This window comes from Diadema antillarum, unplaced genomic scaffold (assembly GCF_040938485.1).
Source record: "Diadema antillarum isolate AM-2024a unplaced genomic scaffold, OU_Dant_1.0 scf00000111, whole genome shotgun sequence".
NCBI classification, from domain to species: Eukaryota; Metazoa; Echinodermata; class Echinoidea; order Diadematoida; family Diadematidae; genus Diadema; species Diadema antillarum.
In genome coordinates, this window is record NW_027271000.1 from 2,609,401 (window position 1) to 2,624,144 (window position 14,744).

The 14,744-nt window shown below is 37.0% G+C and overlaps 1 protein-coding gene across 2 annotated transcripts in view; it reads right to left on the minus strand.

Annotated features, from left to right (window-relative positions):
- LOC139719483 (5'-AMP-activated protein kinase subunit beta-2-like) overlaps positions 1-7,832 on the minus strand; it is a 29,156-nt gene extending 21,324 nt beyond the window's left edge. For both annotated transcript variants that reach the window (XM_071630899.1, XM_071630900.1), the window contains exons 1-2: positions 7,547-7,832; positions 3,989-4,071 (exon numbers count right to left, since the gene is read on the minus strand). The gene's annotated coding sequence lies outside the window, so the exon portion shown is untranslated. The remainder of the gene's footprint in view (positions 1-3,988; positions 4,072-7,546) is intronic.
- Between the last annotated feature and the right edge of the window lie 6,912 nt (positions 7,833-14,744).

The following is a 14,744-nucleotide window of genomic DNA, read 5'->3' on the forward strand; positions in this document are numbered from 1 at the left end:
GCCCCATTTTACTTGGTCGTAACACAATAGTGGAATGTATAGAACCTTCTGATCCATTTTATTTAGATTTGGACAACATCTGTATTTGCATATTCTATATTTGAGGAAACACAAGCTTGATTCTCCATGGACCGTGCAGGGTATGTAGTCGTAAGCTGGAATTCTGATTGTTTGTGCAGAATCTACGGCACTAACGGTCCTGGCCAAGACCAGCCTAGAGCTAGAAAAATAAGTGTTACAATACACCTTATTCGACCTCAGTGAAATAAAACTGCACTTGGGCTACAATTGTACTTGTGCATTTGTCGCGTATATAATCTAGTATAGTGCATTCAAAATCATGCACTATTTGCATAATAGAACATACATGTATGGTATACAACTACCAAAAAATAACATAATGCAAGCTGAAATACTCATGGCATATCATTGAAGTACCCTTTGTATCCGTGCCAAGAGCATATTATTATAACAGTGAGTTTAATAGTCTTTGAACATTGTAGATCCCATTCTTGATTTGATTCAACATTTTGTTTTATGTTTCCATTTTTATGAAATAGGCAAGAACAGCAGAGCATTTTAATAGCAACATTAATGCTTTGTTGAGGAAGTCATACAACTTGTATCATCATACAACTTGATATGAAAACACTATTTGCGTACATATACATGTATACCGATCTAGATATCGGTCCAATTACACATGACCCCATATTCTAAGACACATATTGACCAACATATCAAATTTATTTTTACTGCATTTTGTTGCATGAAAGTAAATTGTAATCATGTCCTAAAACATCAAACAGCCATGGGTAAAGATGCATGATGTGTATTGTAGATGACAAAATATTTCAAATCTCCAGATCTACTTGGTAGACTTTACATGGTATACTTATGAATCCATCAACTCAATTACTTAAGCCTTTAGTAGGGAATGATGGAATCACAAAAATAGCCTGTTGGGCTGTAGCATCCAATGTAATACAGAGAAGAAAAAAAAATCAGTAATTTGACTACTGTGTATAGTCAACTGGGATGCCTCAACTTCTCATACAATCACTTTACGCCATAAAAAAAGCAAGGCCCATCAGTTACACTTTCATGAAGTTGATCTTGACCATGGGCCAAGAATTTCTCCTTCCATTACACTAAATAACATTTTCCAGAAGACTTACAACTGTACATGTCGTGGAATTTGTACCTAGGTTGTGTCATTTTAGCTGATTTTAATTGACCTTGACCTTTTACCCTTACTTCAAAAAAATGTTGATTAGGTTGACCTTATACCTTGACCCTTCACAATTATCATTTCAAGAAATTAAATGCTGATTTATGTATACTGGATAATACAGTCAACCTTGCTTTTAAGTCAAATCTAAAAAGACTGAAAAAAAAGGCTTTGACTCAGAGAAAATTTGACTTTTGCGGGATCAAAATCAATAGATTAAGAGAAGAAGACTTGGAAAGACCTTCGACTTAGGCAATTACAGTGTATACGACTTGTGCAAGATCGACTTAAGCAAGGTTGACTGTATTACAAATAAACGTCCCCAGCTGAAGTTATGGGATGAGATGTTTTGGTTAACATTTCTAACCAAAGTACAGTAACCTTTAACACTGATCTTTGCCCTATCACAACCACAGACAGGCATATTTACTGTAAATTCGCTCCTTCCCTGTCACCACTGGACACTCCTAGCTTAAACAAGGCAAGTGCCATAATGTGTCTCGCCAATTCGCGTACAAGAAATTGTACACGAATGGGATACAGATAGAAAAAAAGAGATATAACATATAAAAAGAGATATAAAATGGCAAAAATTTATGGCAAAATAGAAACGTGCCATAAAAACTTAACATTGGGCCCTTAAAGTTCGTTGACCCCTGCCTGTGACCTTTGACCTTGTGGTGACCATCCACTCCCCAAGGGACATCTATCATCCAAGTTTGGTCACAAACGGCTGAACTATGGATCAAAAGTTATGACCCATTTAATAGAAACATGCCATAAAAACTTAACATTGGGCTCTAAAAGTTTGTTGACCCATGCTTGTGCCATTGACCTTGTGGTGACCATCCACTCCCCAAGGGACATCTATCATCCAAGTTTGGTCACAAACGGCTGAACTATGGAACAAAAGTTACGACCCATTTAATAGAAACGCGCCATAAAAACTTAACATTGGGCTCTAAAAGTTTGTTGACCCATGCTTGTGCCATTGACCATGTGGTGACCATCCACTCCCCAAGGGACATCTACCATCTAAGTTTAGTCACAAATGGAGTTATGGATAAAAAGTAATGACCCGTAATAGAAACGCGCCATAAAAACGTAATATTGGGCTCTAAAAGTTTGTTGACCCCTGCTTGTGACCTTTGACCTTGTGGTGACCATCCACTCCCCAAGGGACATCTATCATCCAAGTTTGGTCAAAAATGGAGTTATGGATCAAAAGTTTTGACCCATAATAGAAACGCGCCATAAAAACTTAACATTGGGCTCTAAAAGTTTGTTGACCCCTGCTTGTGACCTTTGACCTTGTGGTGATCATCCATTCCCCAAGGGACATCTACCATCCAAGTTTGGTCACAAATGGAGTTATGGATCAAAAGTTATGACTCATAATAGAAACGCGCCATAAAAACTTAACATTGGGCCCAAAAGTTCATTGACCCCTGCCTGTGAGCTTTGACCTTGAGGTGACCTTCATATATGTGACACTTTGTATGACCCCTCTTCCCTCGAAGTTTGATTGCAATTGAAGCCCAGAGTAAAGAGTAATTGATGTTTTTGTAGCGTTACGGACAGACAACGGACGGACGGACGACGGACGGATGACGGACGGACAGACGCCGCAGGAGATCCCTGCCTTAGTCTCCCCTCACCTCCGATGGGCTCAACAAAAATGAAATGAAATGACTGGTTTGCCAAAGCAGAGCAACTTTTTTACCCTCTGACCTTTGACCTTACCTCAATCAACACTAAAAACAAAATGCCTTCAGCACCATTATGGTAGAGGCGTAAAAATGCCAAAAATTCAGCGACTATAATTCCCCTTCAAAAGTTATCACTAATCCATTACATTCCAGAATGATTTTGTGAAAGAATTGAATTTCCTCTTTTCTAATTCATTTCAAAGGGAATTCTTACAAAAGGGACGCTCACAAGGCCAAGACATCATTTACATGTACCGATACACTTAATATACTTGTATGACTGATAAATATTGTAATTGTTTCATAAGGCTTCCACTGCATTGAACATGTGAAATACACAAGGAGCAACAACAGAGACTCCAACCTCAAGCGCCTTCTGATCTGGAGATTCTCCCGCCTGAAACCCCTAGCAAACGGGAGACTCCAAATTGATGTGCGCACCGCCCTGATGTGCAAAGCGCACATCAAGAGTGCGAAGTTACTTGCGGCCGGGGTCTAGGGCCTGCTGGAAGCTCTAGGATTCTAGATGCTCTCTTTTGCTATCTAAGGCTTATTTTTCATCATACGATGGCAATAAGTAAGAAATCATTTCAAGCAGGAGACCCAGAGCCAGGGCGGGAGCAATTAAATCTCAAGCAGGAGAACGGGAGACTTTGCAAAAGTAGGCTTTCGGCGGGAGATCTACCGTCGAAAGCGGGAGAGTTGGAGTCTCTGCAACAAGTTACCACAGCACAGTCCTTGTAATACTGGCCTGTCTGTACAATATGTAAATAAACTTTGAAGGTGAAAATTTGCCCTGCAGGGCCATACATGTATTTCATACAAAGTTTCTATGACAGCAATTCTTGATGCAATGGCTTAGCAAACTCTTGATGTAATGGCAAGTGTCATGGTACTGACAAGAATCCTCCATGATTAGTTGCTGCTAAAGAAGGCTGTGGTTCTAGCAAGAGTTGCTGTCCTACAAGCTTTTACGAAAGAGGCCCCAGAACAACTGTAACACTACATGGCTGATACCCCCCCCCCCCCCCCCCCTCAAACAACTGACCTTGAGATGCTAACTTTCAGGAACTGTAGTCCAAATGCAAGTGGCCACAATTCAGGTAGCCTTTGCACCAAAACAGAGTTTGCCTGTGAAAGAATGGTAAAAGGGAAAAAAAAAATCTGTATTATCGAGCATTCTTTTCAAATCAATATGCACAGTGCTTACATTAATTTCCGGCAAGATGCAGACAAGGTCATAATGCACACATGTTATGAGTTGCAACAGCATAAATGATTGGCTGAGTTAGAATGACTAGTCTACTTTGGCAGGATGCTTTTATCTTCTTCCTTTTTGTTTATTTTTTTCTCTTATAACATGAAATGTGGATGATTTTGTTCATTTGTTGCTAATTTATTGTACACACAAAACACCCCCACAAAAATAGCATCCTCAACAAGATTAATACATGTATGCAGTTTTACAACATATCAAGCCCATGTATGTCCTCACTGAAAAATGCATGCCGTAATAGTTCGCACACATGCAGTGTGAAATTTGATACATGCTAATTATACAAGAGGCTATGTTGCATGCTTGATAGTGACTTTAAGCTCTCACTGAGCTTCCTGCGAATGTGCAAATATACCAGGTACATATTTTCTTTGAATTGTGAATCAGAGCTCAACAGGACTTTTTTTTCTCTAGTGACCCAAACCCACTAAAATATTTAAATTTGAAATTTTCAAACTTTCAATTTCTTTGTGGCTACTTCTCGTTGCACATGCATATGTGGGTTTTGCAAAGCTTCCATTTCGAAACTTTGCATCAAAAAGCTTCACCACAAGAAATTATGAATCATTCTGCATAACAATGTTGCTTTATACCAGTCAAAACAATGGAAATTTGGAGGAGTCAAACTTCACACAGAAGATACAATGAAAGTATACTGAAAGAACTACAATTTTTGTATTAGGAACTCACACTTTACGAGACACTGTGTTCTCATATATTTGAGGAAACCTACATTGTATCCTTCCTACAGTGAACATGTAGCTGTCGGATGCCATGCTTTGCACAGCATCTGAGCAGGCTAGACACAGTGCAGATTCTATGTCATGTGGAGTGCCAAAATAGGCCTCATTGTATCAGCATGCCATCATTCATCCCTGGCCCCAGTGTGGCATTGACAACAAGAGACCCGGGGGTCTTGCGCTCACCTGAGTATCTCAAGTTCACCTTTCACGCAGTCACTAATCTAAATTATTCACAGCTCTACCAAAATTTGACCAGACATTCTCAAGTAGAAGATGAAAATGCACAATAAGGGCCCAATTTTTTTTAAAGATTCCTTAATTCTGGAGGATTGGGGCAACCCTGGGAGCCTCCTGGGTGAGGCATGGTGCCCATTTTAACAAATTGAGATCCCATCCCCTAGGGATGCTACCTGCCAAGTTTGGTGATAATTCATTATGAGGTTTTCAAGAAGATGAAAATGAACAATTTAGGCCCCCATTTGAACCCCCCCCCCCCCCACCCCTTCCCCCTGCCCCCAAAAGGGGCACCCCTGGATCTGCTATGAACAAACTTGAAACTACAGTCATTAATGTACTAACTCATAGTATTATCTTGGCTCTATCACTTCTGATTCTAGAAAAGATTTTTAAAGATTCCTTAATTTTGGGAGGTTTGGGCCTCTTGGGGCCCTCCAGGTAGGACACGGTGCCCATTTAGATAAATTGAGATCCTATGCCCCTAGGGATGCTACCTGCCAAGTTTGGTAAAAATGGGTCATGGGATTCTCAAGAAGAAGATGAAAATGTACAATTTAGGCCCCATTAGGACCTCTCCCCTGGGTCCCAAGGGGGGGGGGGGGGGCACCCCTGATTCTGCCATGAACAAACTTGAAACTACAGTGTACAGTCATCAATGTACTAACTCAAAGTATTAACTTAGCTCCATCACTTCGGGTTCTAGAGAAGAAGATTTTTAAAGATTCCTTAATTTTGGGGTGTTTGGGCCCCCCTGGGGGCCCCCTTGGTGGGGCATGCCCATTTTAACAAATTGAGATCTTAACCTCCTAGGGATGCTACCTGCTAAGTTTGGTGAAAATCGGTCTTGGGGTTTTCATGAAGAAGATGAAAATGTAAAAAGTTTACGCACGACGGACGAAGAACGATCGCAATAGCTCACTCGAGCCTTCGGCTCAGGTGAGCTAAAAACCCATGGTCAACTTTAACGTTTAGTTGTCCTACTGTAGTGTAGTTAACTGGATTACCAGAGGTACATTTTGTCGTGTACATTATAGATATCCGTATCTCAAATTCCACCTGGCCAAACTGCACCAAATCCAAAGAAATACTTGATGGCTTAATTCCAATCACTCACATAAATTTCAACCAGTTCAGTTACACTTTCGTATCTGGAGGCATTGATATCCATAACCGACATTCATGTCGTTGCTCAAAACAACTCATTCACCGTTTGCGAAACATGGCGACATACGTTTCTACGCTGCCTGTGCAATCTGAAACTGTTAGCCATCTAATACTGTGCAACATATCTTTCCAGTTAGTACGTATTAGTAACCAGGAGCTAAAAATCAATGTTTTACCAAATATGGCAAGTACGAAGTAGGCCCTAGACCCTACAAGTTAAATAAAGTTGGTTAAGAAATATAATGCAGTTCCTTAAGCGTACCAGAAGAGCACACAGAGGTGCACTCAAAAAGACAGATGCAGACATAAGCACATAGCTACGGACACACATATTTTTAACCGACTTTTTTCAACTTGCCATAGTTTCTAAATTCTAGATCTAATCATTTTCCATCAATTTTCAGCTCCTAGTCCCAGTTCACTGCACTTGAATTGAGAGATCTAAAAGAGAGTATTAAAGACATCAATATTTCATTACGATAAACGTATCCGGAATTAGACCTAAATTTAGTTCTATAAATTCAAATAAATTTTAATGCGATTTGCACTGTGCAAAAAGACAACTTTTTGTAGAGGGGTTAACTTTGGAGAAGAAAAAAAAACCTAGATTTTTTCCATAAGTCGGAGTGAATGATTCACATAATTTTGCAAAATTCGTAATTTTCAGGACTTTGTGAACAACTATTAAACTAACGTTAGAACTAGTAAATTTTATAACTTTTAGATTCTACTGTTTCTAGATGTAGAGTAGCTGTAAAAGTCTAACGTGTTACTGTTAGTGTATAGACTATAATCTAGATACCTAATTTAAGTGTCATTTTTGCTCGAAATTTCATCCTCTGAGCTGAAGATGGAATTCAGGGCAACGAAAAATAAGCGTCCGGCAAAATCACATTGTCAATCTCTCCTAAGAGTCCTAACTTTAACCCTAAAAGTTAAAACACTTCAAGTTTAATTTAGGAACACAAACATGACAAACAAAAACAGTGCACTGCTACAAACTCTTAAGCCCTAAGCTAAGGCATAAAGCCCTGCCCCTGGATTGATTGCCGTATTGCTTGCTTGTGAGCAATGGCCAATGCCAAGGCAATGCCAATGGTGAGTATGAATGAAGCATTGAAGGCAATCCACATTTGGTTTGTTTTTCAGTTTCAAGTTCGATTCAACCTTTTTACTCGGATTCTACCTGTGTGAGTGTAACACTTGGATGAGTTGCCTCAACGCAAAACACGGGTTCAGCACGCAAAACCAGGATCGTGGTAGCAATAACAAGACTCGGCTCTGTAACGTTAGAGATGGTCGAACGATTTCTCTGTCCCTCTGAAACGGAAGGTCAATATTTTGATAAACCTGTGAGGAGAAATCTCTTCTAAGTTCGACCTCGTTGCCTTGGTTGGACGCCGTCAATGATCGTTCACTCCGATTATTTTCAACTTGGAGAACATTACGACGAGCTGATTTATGCACCAGGTGCCATGTCGATCTTACACGTACACTTCAGAAAAATTATAGATCTTTGAAGCCAGAAAACATCATCGAGCGAGGCAGACTGGTTCGCAAGAGATCTATCGAAAAACGTATCCATTTCTTGTGTACGTACGACCATCCCGCGGCCGAATCGTCAATGGCCATACACCTAGCTGTGTGTACCTGCTGCGTACGTGCGCAAAGGGCACATGCGTTGGCTCGCGAGATGTGTATAATCGCATGCAGAGGCTCACCCGTGACCTCGACCCAGCGCGATGACAACAAAGATGGCGGAGGATATGGAACTAGGAAGAGTACATACAGTAGGGACAGCCTTGATAAGATGTTGTAGTGTAAATACAAGTTCTCATCCATTTAATAAAATCAGATCTTCAAGTCCAAAAAACAAATGCAAGTGAATATCTACTAACTTATTTCTGTTTGCAAATTTCATTTATTTGTTGTAAATTATTGATGAAGCAATCAAATTTACCTATTAAAAAGTCGTAGAACCCAAACGCTGGCCCAATTACAGGAAGAGGTCACGACAGCCCTGGACAGATTTCGTTCACACGGAAAAAATTTTTAATAGGCAGCCAAGGCCACACAGACTGAAATAACGCAAAAACATGAACAGCTACAACAAAATGCTAATCCACATAAGCATTTACAAAGGGCTGTTGTAAAAATACAATTATCTTGGAACAATCCGTAACACACACGAGGACAAGCAGAGTGTGTTCACACTGTTCAACAGTTACGAGGGTGGATAATTAGTGATTGCAGGGAAACATGCAAGATATATGGTCAATAGAAGAAGATTATTTTTAGTGTTCCAAAGCCAAGACATTATAGATGTTGTTTTTTTTCTTGGAACCTTTTGGACATTCCAGTCCATTGTATTGGAGGCCTACATAGATGAATATTGAGATACGTTATTTGCCTTTTAATAATACAGCTGTAAAGTGATATCCAGGGTGTTCCCACAAAATTTTTTAAATGATTGACAATATCTTCCCGAGAAAATGAGCTAAACATTGGATTTCATTGAGCAGCTATAGGCTCTATATAGGCTCTGACTTTGATATACTGTACTAAAACCCTATGTTATATTTTTGGAACCCACATCCTACAAGCTTTGCTTTTTAGTGGGTTCCTCATATTACACGTTAATTATGTCCTTATACATTTGTGCATTATTGGTTCAAACTGACCATTGTGTGAAAAACATTTCTGCTTCAAATCAAATGGAATATAAAACTTGTACGAAATATGGAATATGGAACGTGAACGAAAAAAAAATATACATAGGACACTTTACATCTTCCTATCAATGTGGTTCACCTAAAATTCCATGTTTCAAAAATTTTGTACTCATTTACGCATAACGTAGAAACTGTATCAAGTATTAACAATACTAAATGCACGACAATTTCAGTATTCCTATCCATTTTTTTTTTCAAATCCTGAATATCATATCATCGGGTCTCTCGACCTCAATTTCGCAAAATTTTCACTCAAATTCAATCCTTTGTTTTCGAATTCGACGATTTAGTGCTACGTTTCAACATTAAAATCATTAATTCAAATTCATCTAAATAGCTTCCAAAGTCGTGTAGGCCCTATATTCCTTTCAAAAATGTAAGTTGTTCATTCGAATTCCTACAAAATGTATTGTACCACTTTGCCAACAATCAATTTACAGCGCGTCATAGTTTGTTGATTTTACCGCGGGGTGATTCGAGAATTCAGAATCGCCAGAACTTAAAGGACAAGTTCACCTTCATAAACATAAGGATTGAGAAAATGCAACAATATTATATAGTAGAACACATCAGTGAAAGTTTGAGGAAAATTGGACAATCGATGCAGAAGTTATGAATTTTTTAAATTTTTGTGTTGGAATCGCTGGATGAGGAGACTACTACAGCTTGTGAGTCATATGCGTACAACAGTATAAAGAAAATGTAAAAGAAAATTCAACATATTTTCACTTTTTTCGCATAATAAAAGAGCACTTGACTTGCCTCTTTCTAAAGGCAGGGGGAATAATATTACCCATAACATTTGTCGGTAACAAGTCAGGGGAATGTGTACTTTTTTCAAAAGATGGAATTTTGTGAAATTCTCTTTATGTTTCCTTATATTGTTGTACGCATGTGACATCTAAGTTATTCATACACTGCAGTAGTCTTCTCATCCAGCGGGTACTGCACAAAAACTTCAAAAATTCATAACTTTTGAACGGATTGTCTGATTTTCCTCAAACTTTCAATGATGTGTTCTACTAATATTGCTACATTCTCTCAATCCTTATGTTTATGAAGGTGAACTTGTCCTTTAACATTCAATTTAGTGTCTTTTGCGGTAATCCACGCAATCGACAGATTTTTCCACTTGTGTTATTTTACACTTATTTCCCTTTGGTTCGGTTTATTTCATTTGCGCTTTACTTATATGTTCAATTTAATTATGTATGGAGGGTGGATACTATACATGATTATATAAGATATCATCTATTGTCATTTTTTCATCGCTCTTTGCTGACCTTCACGCCAAAATGTGTGAATTGTGTTAACGTCTTTTTTTTTTCTTCTTTTTTTTTTCTTTTTTTTTCTTTTTCTTTTTTTTCTTTTTTTTTTTCTTTTCTGTTTTTTTTTCTGTAGCAAAATGTGTTTTGTGTATTAAGATTAAGAGTTTTATGAGTACATATATAATTGGTGTTGTATTACATTGGTATCACATATTCAGATAGGGCCTCATCCACGTCAAGCTCTGCTTATGATGGCGGTCCCCTGTATTGATTTCTCCCTTGTTATTAGATACAGTAAGCCTTAATATGTTATTTTGATTCATAATTATGCCACTTCAGACTGAATGTTGTTACGCAAATGATTTTTTTTGTGTATTGATTTGTATGTATCTGTATCATTTTGTTTTCATTTGCAATTGTATTCGGAGAAAGAAAATGCAGAAATAAACCAAACAAACAAACAAACAAACGTCACGCGCTACATAACTTGAATGCCACAGACTATACGCGTCGGCATCCACTGTAGTTAAGAATTTGAATACTAATTAAGCATGCACTTTCTAAATTGAATGAAATTATTCTGAATTCGTTTTCTCAAAGTACCAATCGAATAGTAAGGCAGTGAATATGAATGAGTTTGGTTGCATGGCAAAATTCCGCAAATATTTGAATGCAAAATTTGAGAATTTATATTTTTACGTTATGTTATCGCTTCATTCAATCTATATATAGGCCTATATTACGGTAATAATAACAATAATAATAAAAGTAGTTTTTATATAGCGCATTTCACATTTGTTAGATATCCCAATAAGCTTTACAGACTATTATTGATGTGATATGATATATTAATTGATATCGTAAACCTATTGTTTATCGTGACTTTGTTCTTCAAAATAAAGAAGTTAGTACTATGTAATAAATGATTCAGTTTATTGGGTTCGATAAAATTATTTCACTCTATAAATGATTTTCTTTTAACCTTTTTCAGTTTGACTGTGCATGAGCGATGTATATCAATTGAAATGAAATGTAATAAAACAATATCAAAATACATTATGATATGCATATATATATATATATATATATATATGTGTGTGTGTGTGTGTGTGTGTGTGTGTGTGTAGGCCTACATAATGCCATGAAGGGCACGTGGAGATACCATGTACAGACACAGTGTTGCTTTTTCATGCAGATTTCTTCTTGCAGATGAAACAAAAACCCAGCTTTAGTGTTTCAAAATAGTTCTAAAATGTGAGTTAGGGATAAAAGCAACTATTGTAAAAATGTTGATCAGCATAATATTCAACGTTAAGCATTGTTAGATATACAAAATGTGAACAATAGTTATAATAAAATAAGTGTTTCTAGACTAAACCGTCTACAGTTATATGGTTTAATGAGAAAAATATCAATATCCCCTTATACTTTATATAGGCTTTTTCCAGAGTTTTTATATTGTAGGATGTTTCGTGATACAACTGACCTATACACATATACATCAAATGTGATGGCTCTAACATTTTTGTCAAATCACTGCTCCCAATATGGTAAACAATACCTATAATGGCCGAGCTTTTGGTCCCTCAATGGACCTTCATCAGGGCTTCAGCTGATGTTGGTGCTGGGCTTGGTTGTTCGTGTGTGCTGGGTTCGTGTATTATATGTATAGGGATCGACAGCTGTAAGTATACCCACATTTATTTATGTATCTCTCTCTTTATATAAGATATATACACATACCACCACATATATAATGATATATATATATATATATATATATATACCCATATAATTATATATATATATATATACATATATATATATATATATATATATATATATATATATATCAATATCAGGGAGGTGAGACCTCCCTGATATACATTATCACACTAGTACATAATACTCTCACACACATAAGCACACATACATATACAATGTATACACTTTCACAATATGCTATTCATGTTGGGATTATAAAAATGGAAATGTTGGGGTTGGTATAGATGTTATACAGGTTGGTTCCGGTACTTATCAGATTGCTAGATAAACATTACAGTTAATGACAATATCAGACTTCCTATACTTCCTGTCTTAAAATTTTGATATGCGAATTCCCTAAAAAGGCAGGTGGACATAACGATTACATTTACACAAAATCCAGAATCATTCTTGTCATCACATGCACACAAATGAACAAGGAGTTGAGCAGAGATACATTAAATTACTTATAGCAAGGCTCGACGCTAACTTTTTCTTTGGGGGCGGGGGGTTGTGGTCCGTTCGACCTACTAACATCATCAATTATTTTGGTAGCCCGACAATGAAATTTGGTGACCCGAAAATTAAAGAAGAACATCATAAAATACAATTAACATTGAAAAAACAATAAAATTCGCAGGTGTATCATAAAGGTTTCAAGCACCACGTATTACTGTGGCCAAGAAGCATAAAAATATTTATAAATGAAATAATGAAATGTAATAAAACATGAAAATGATTGTAAACCATACGTGTGAAAACTGGCAAGTGTGGTACATAAACAAGGGCTTCAAATGCTATGTAGTGTAACTAAGTAAGTTAACAAAGTCTTACAAATTCAGTATTGAATTAAGGCGTATACGAAATTTTCATGACAATATTCATCACAGGGCAGGGGCGGCGCAGCCGTGGGGGCCGTGGGGGCTCGGGCCCCCACACTTTTTGTGCACCATACAAAGGAATACATAAGGTGTCGTCACTTTGGGCCCCCACACATTTTTCAACCCGGAAGTACGTAAGAGGCACTACTATGGGAGGGGAGAGAATGAGCTGAGGACCTTTTTTTTTTTTTTTGCAAGTGGGCCCCCACACTTTTGAAAACAGTGCGCCGGCCCTGCAGGGTAATACCTATTGAAGAAAAAAAATGCAGTGAAATTTGGCTGGGAAAAAAGAAATAATATGGCCCAATTTGCCCTTTAAAATAACAAATCTTGCAACCCTGCTTGTGACAGCTAACTAAAAAGCGCGCAGTTACCGAGCAATGAGTAGCAAGATATTCTCCTTTCCTGTGTGAGAAAACAGATGAGAACTATATACACGTTCACACACACACACACACACACATATATATATATATATATATATTTATTTATTTATATATATATAGATATATGTAATTCATATATATATATATATATATATATATATATATATATATATATATTCTTTTTTTTTGGGGGGGGGGGGGCAACATTTATTTCTGGTTTCCCCGGACCGCCGCTAAATGTCGAGCCTTGCATTATTATAATAGGCACAAACATTGCTACCTCAATGGAGATTGCTTATCCCATTCCTATGTCCCTGAAGGGCGCTAGAATATTGGCCATTGCTGTTTTTCCAATGTGATATGTATACATATAAACATACACGAATATATATATATATATATATATATATATATATATATATATATATATATATATATATTGTATTTGCTCCGCGTATTGACAGTACTAGAAACAGTAATAATAATGTCACAATAGAGGAATGCATTATATGCCAATTGCCTTTATATTATGGTTTTAATTCAAAATCCGAATTTTCGGGGGCCTCCACCTTCGTCAAGGATGAAAGCGCTACAATGATAATATTAGATATGTTTATTATCCTATATGATATAGCATCTTATCAGATAGGGTAGGCCCCCGAAAATTCGGATTTTAAATTAAAACCAAGGCAATAGATGGCATTTAATACATTCCTCTATTGTGACATTATCAATGCTTTTATAAATATACATTATATAAAAAATTGTTACACATGGTTTTCTCTGTGAGAGAAATTCCATAAGTAAAAATTGCCTTTTAAAAAATTAGTCTTAGCATTCCAGAACAAGAGACAGATTTAGAATGTCTTCTTTATTTCTTTGAAGTACAAATCTTTTTGCTTCATTAAACATTCTTAATTAGCAGATTGCTTTTCCATTCCTTGGTCCCTGAAGGGCGGGTTACTATTTACAGTGGCTATTTTTTCCAAAGTGATTAGAGAATTTCCTAAAACAAATAATATTATGCTGCAGATACTGTATCAGTGATGTGTGAATGAATGTGCATGTTTGCGCGTATGTGAGTGCATATAATCATATACCCCTAAAAGGGGTGTATATACGATTATGTTCTGTATGTATACATTGAAAGTAGGATCAATGGGTAGAATATATATATATATATATATATATATATATATATATATATAAATGAAGACAAACAGGTAATGCATTTTTGGTCAATAAAGCATGTGTTTATTCAACTCAAATTTCCGGCGTCCTACGCCTTCTTCAGGAGTTCGTGTCACTCCTGAAGAAGGCGTATGTGGACGCCGGAAATTTGAGTCGAATAAA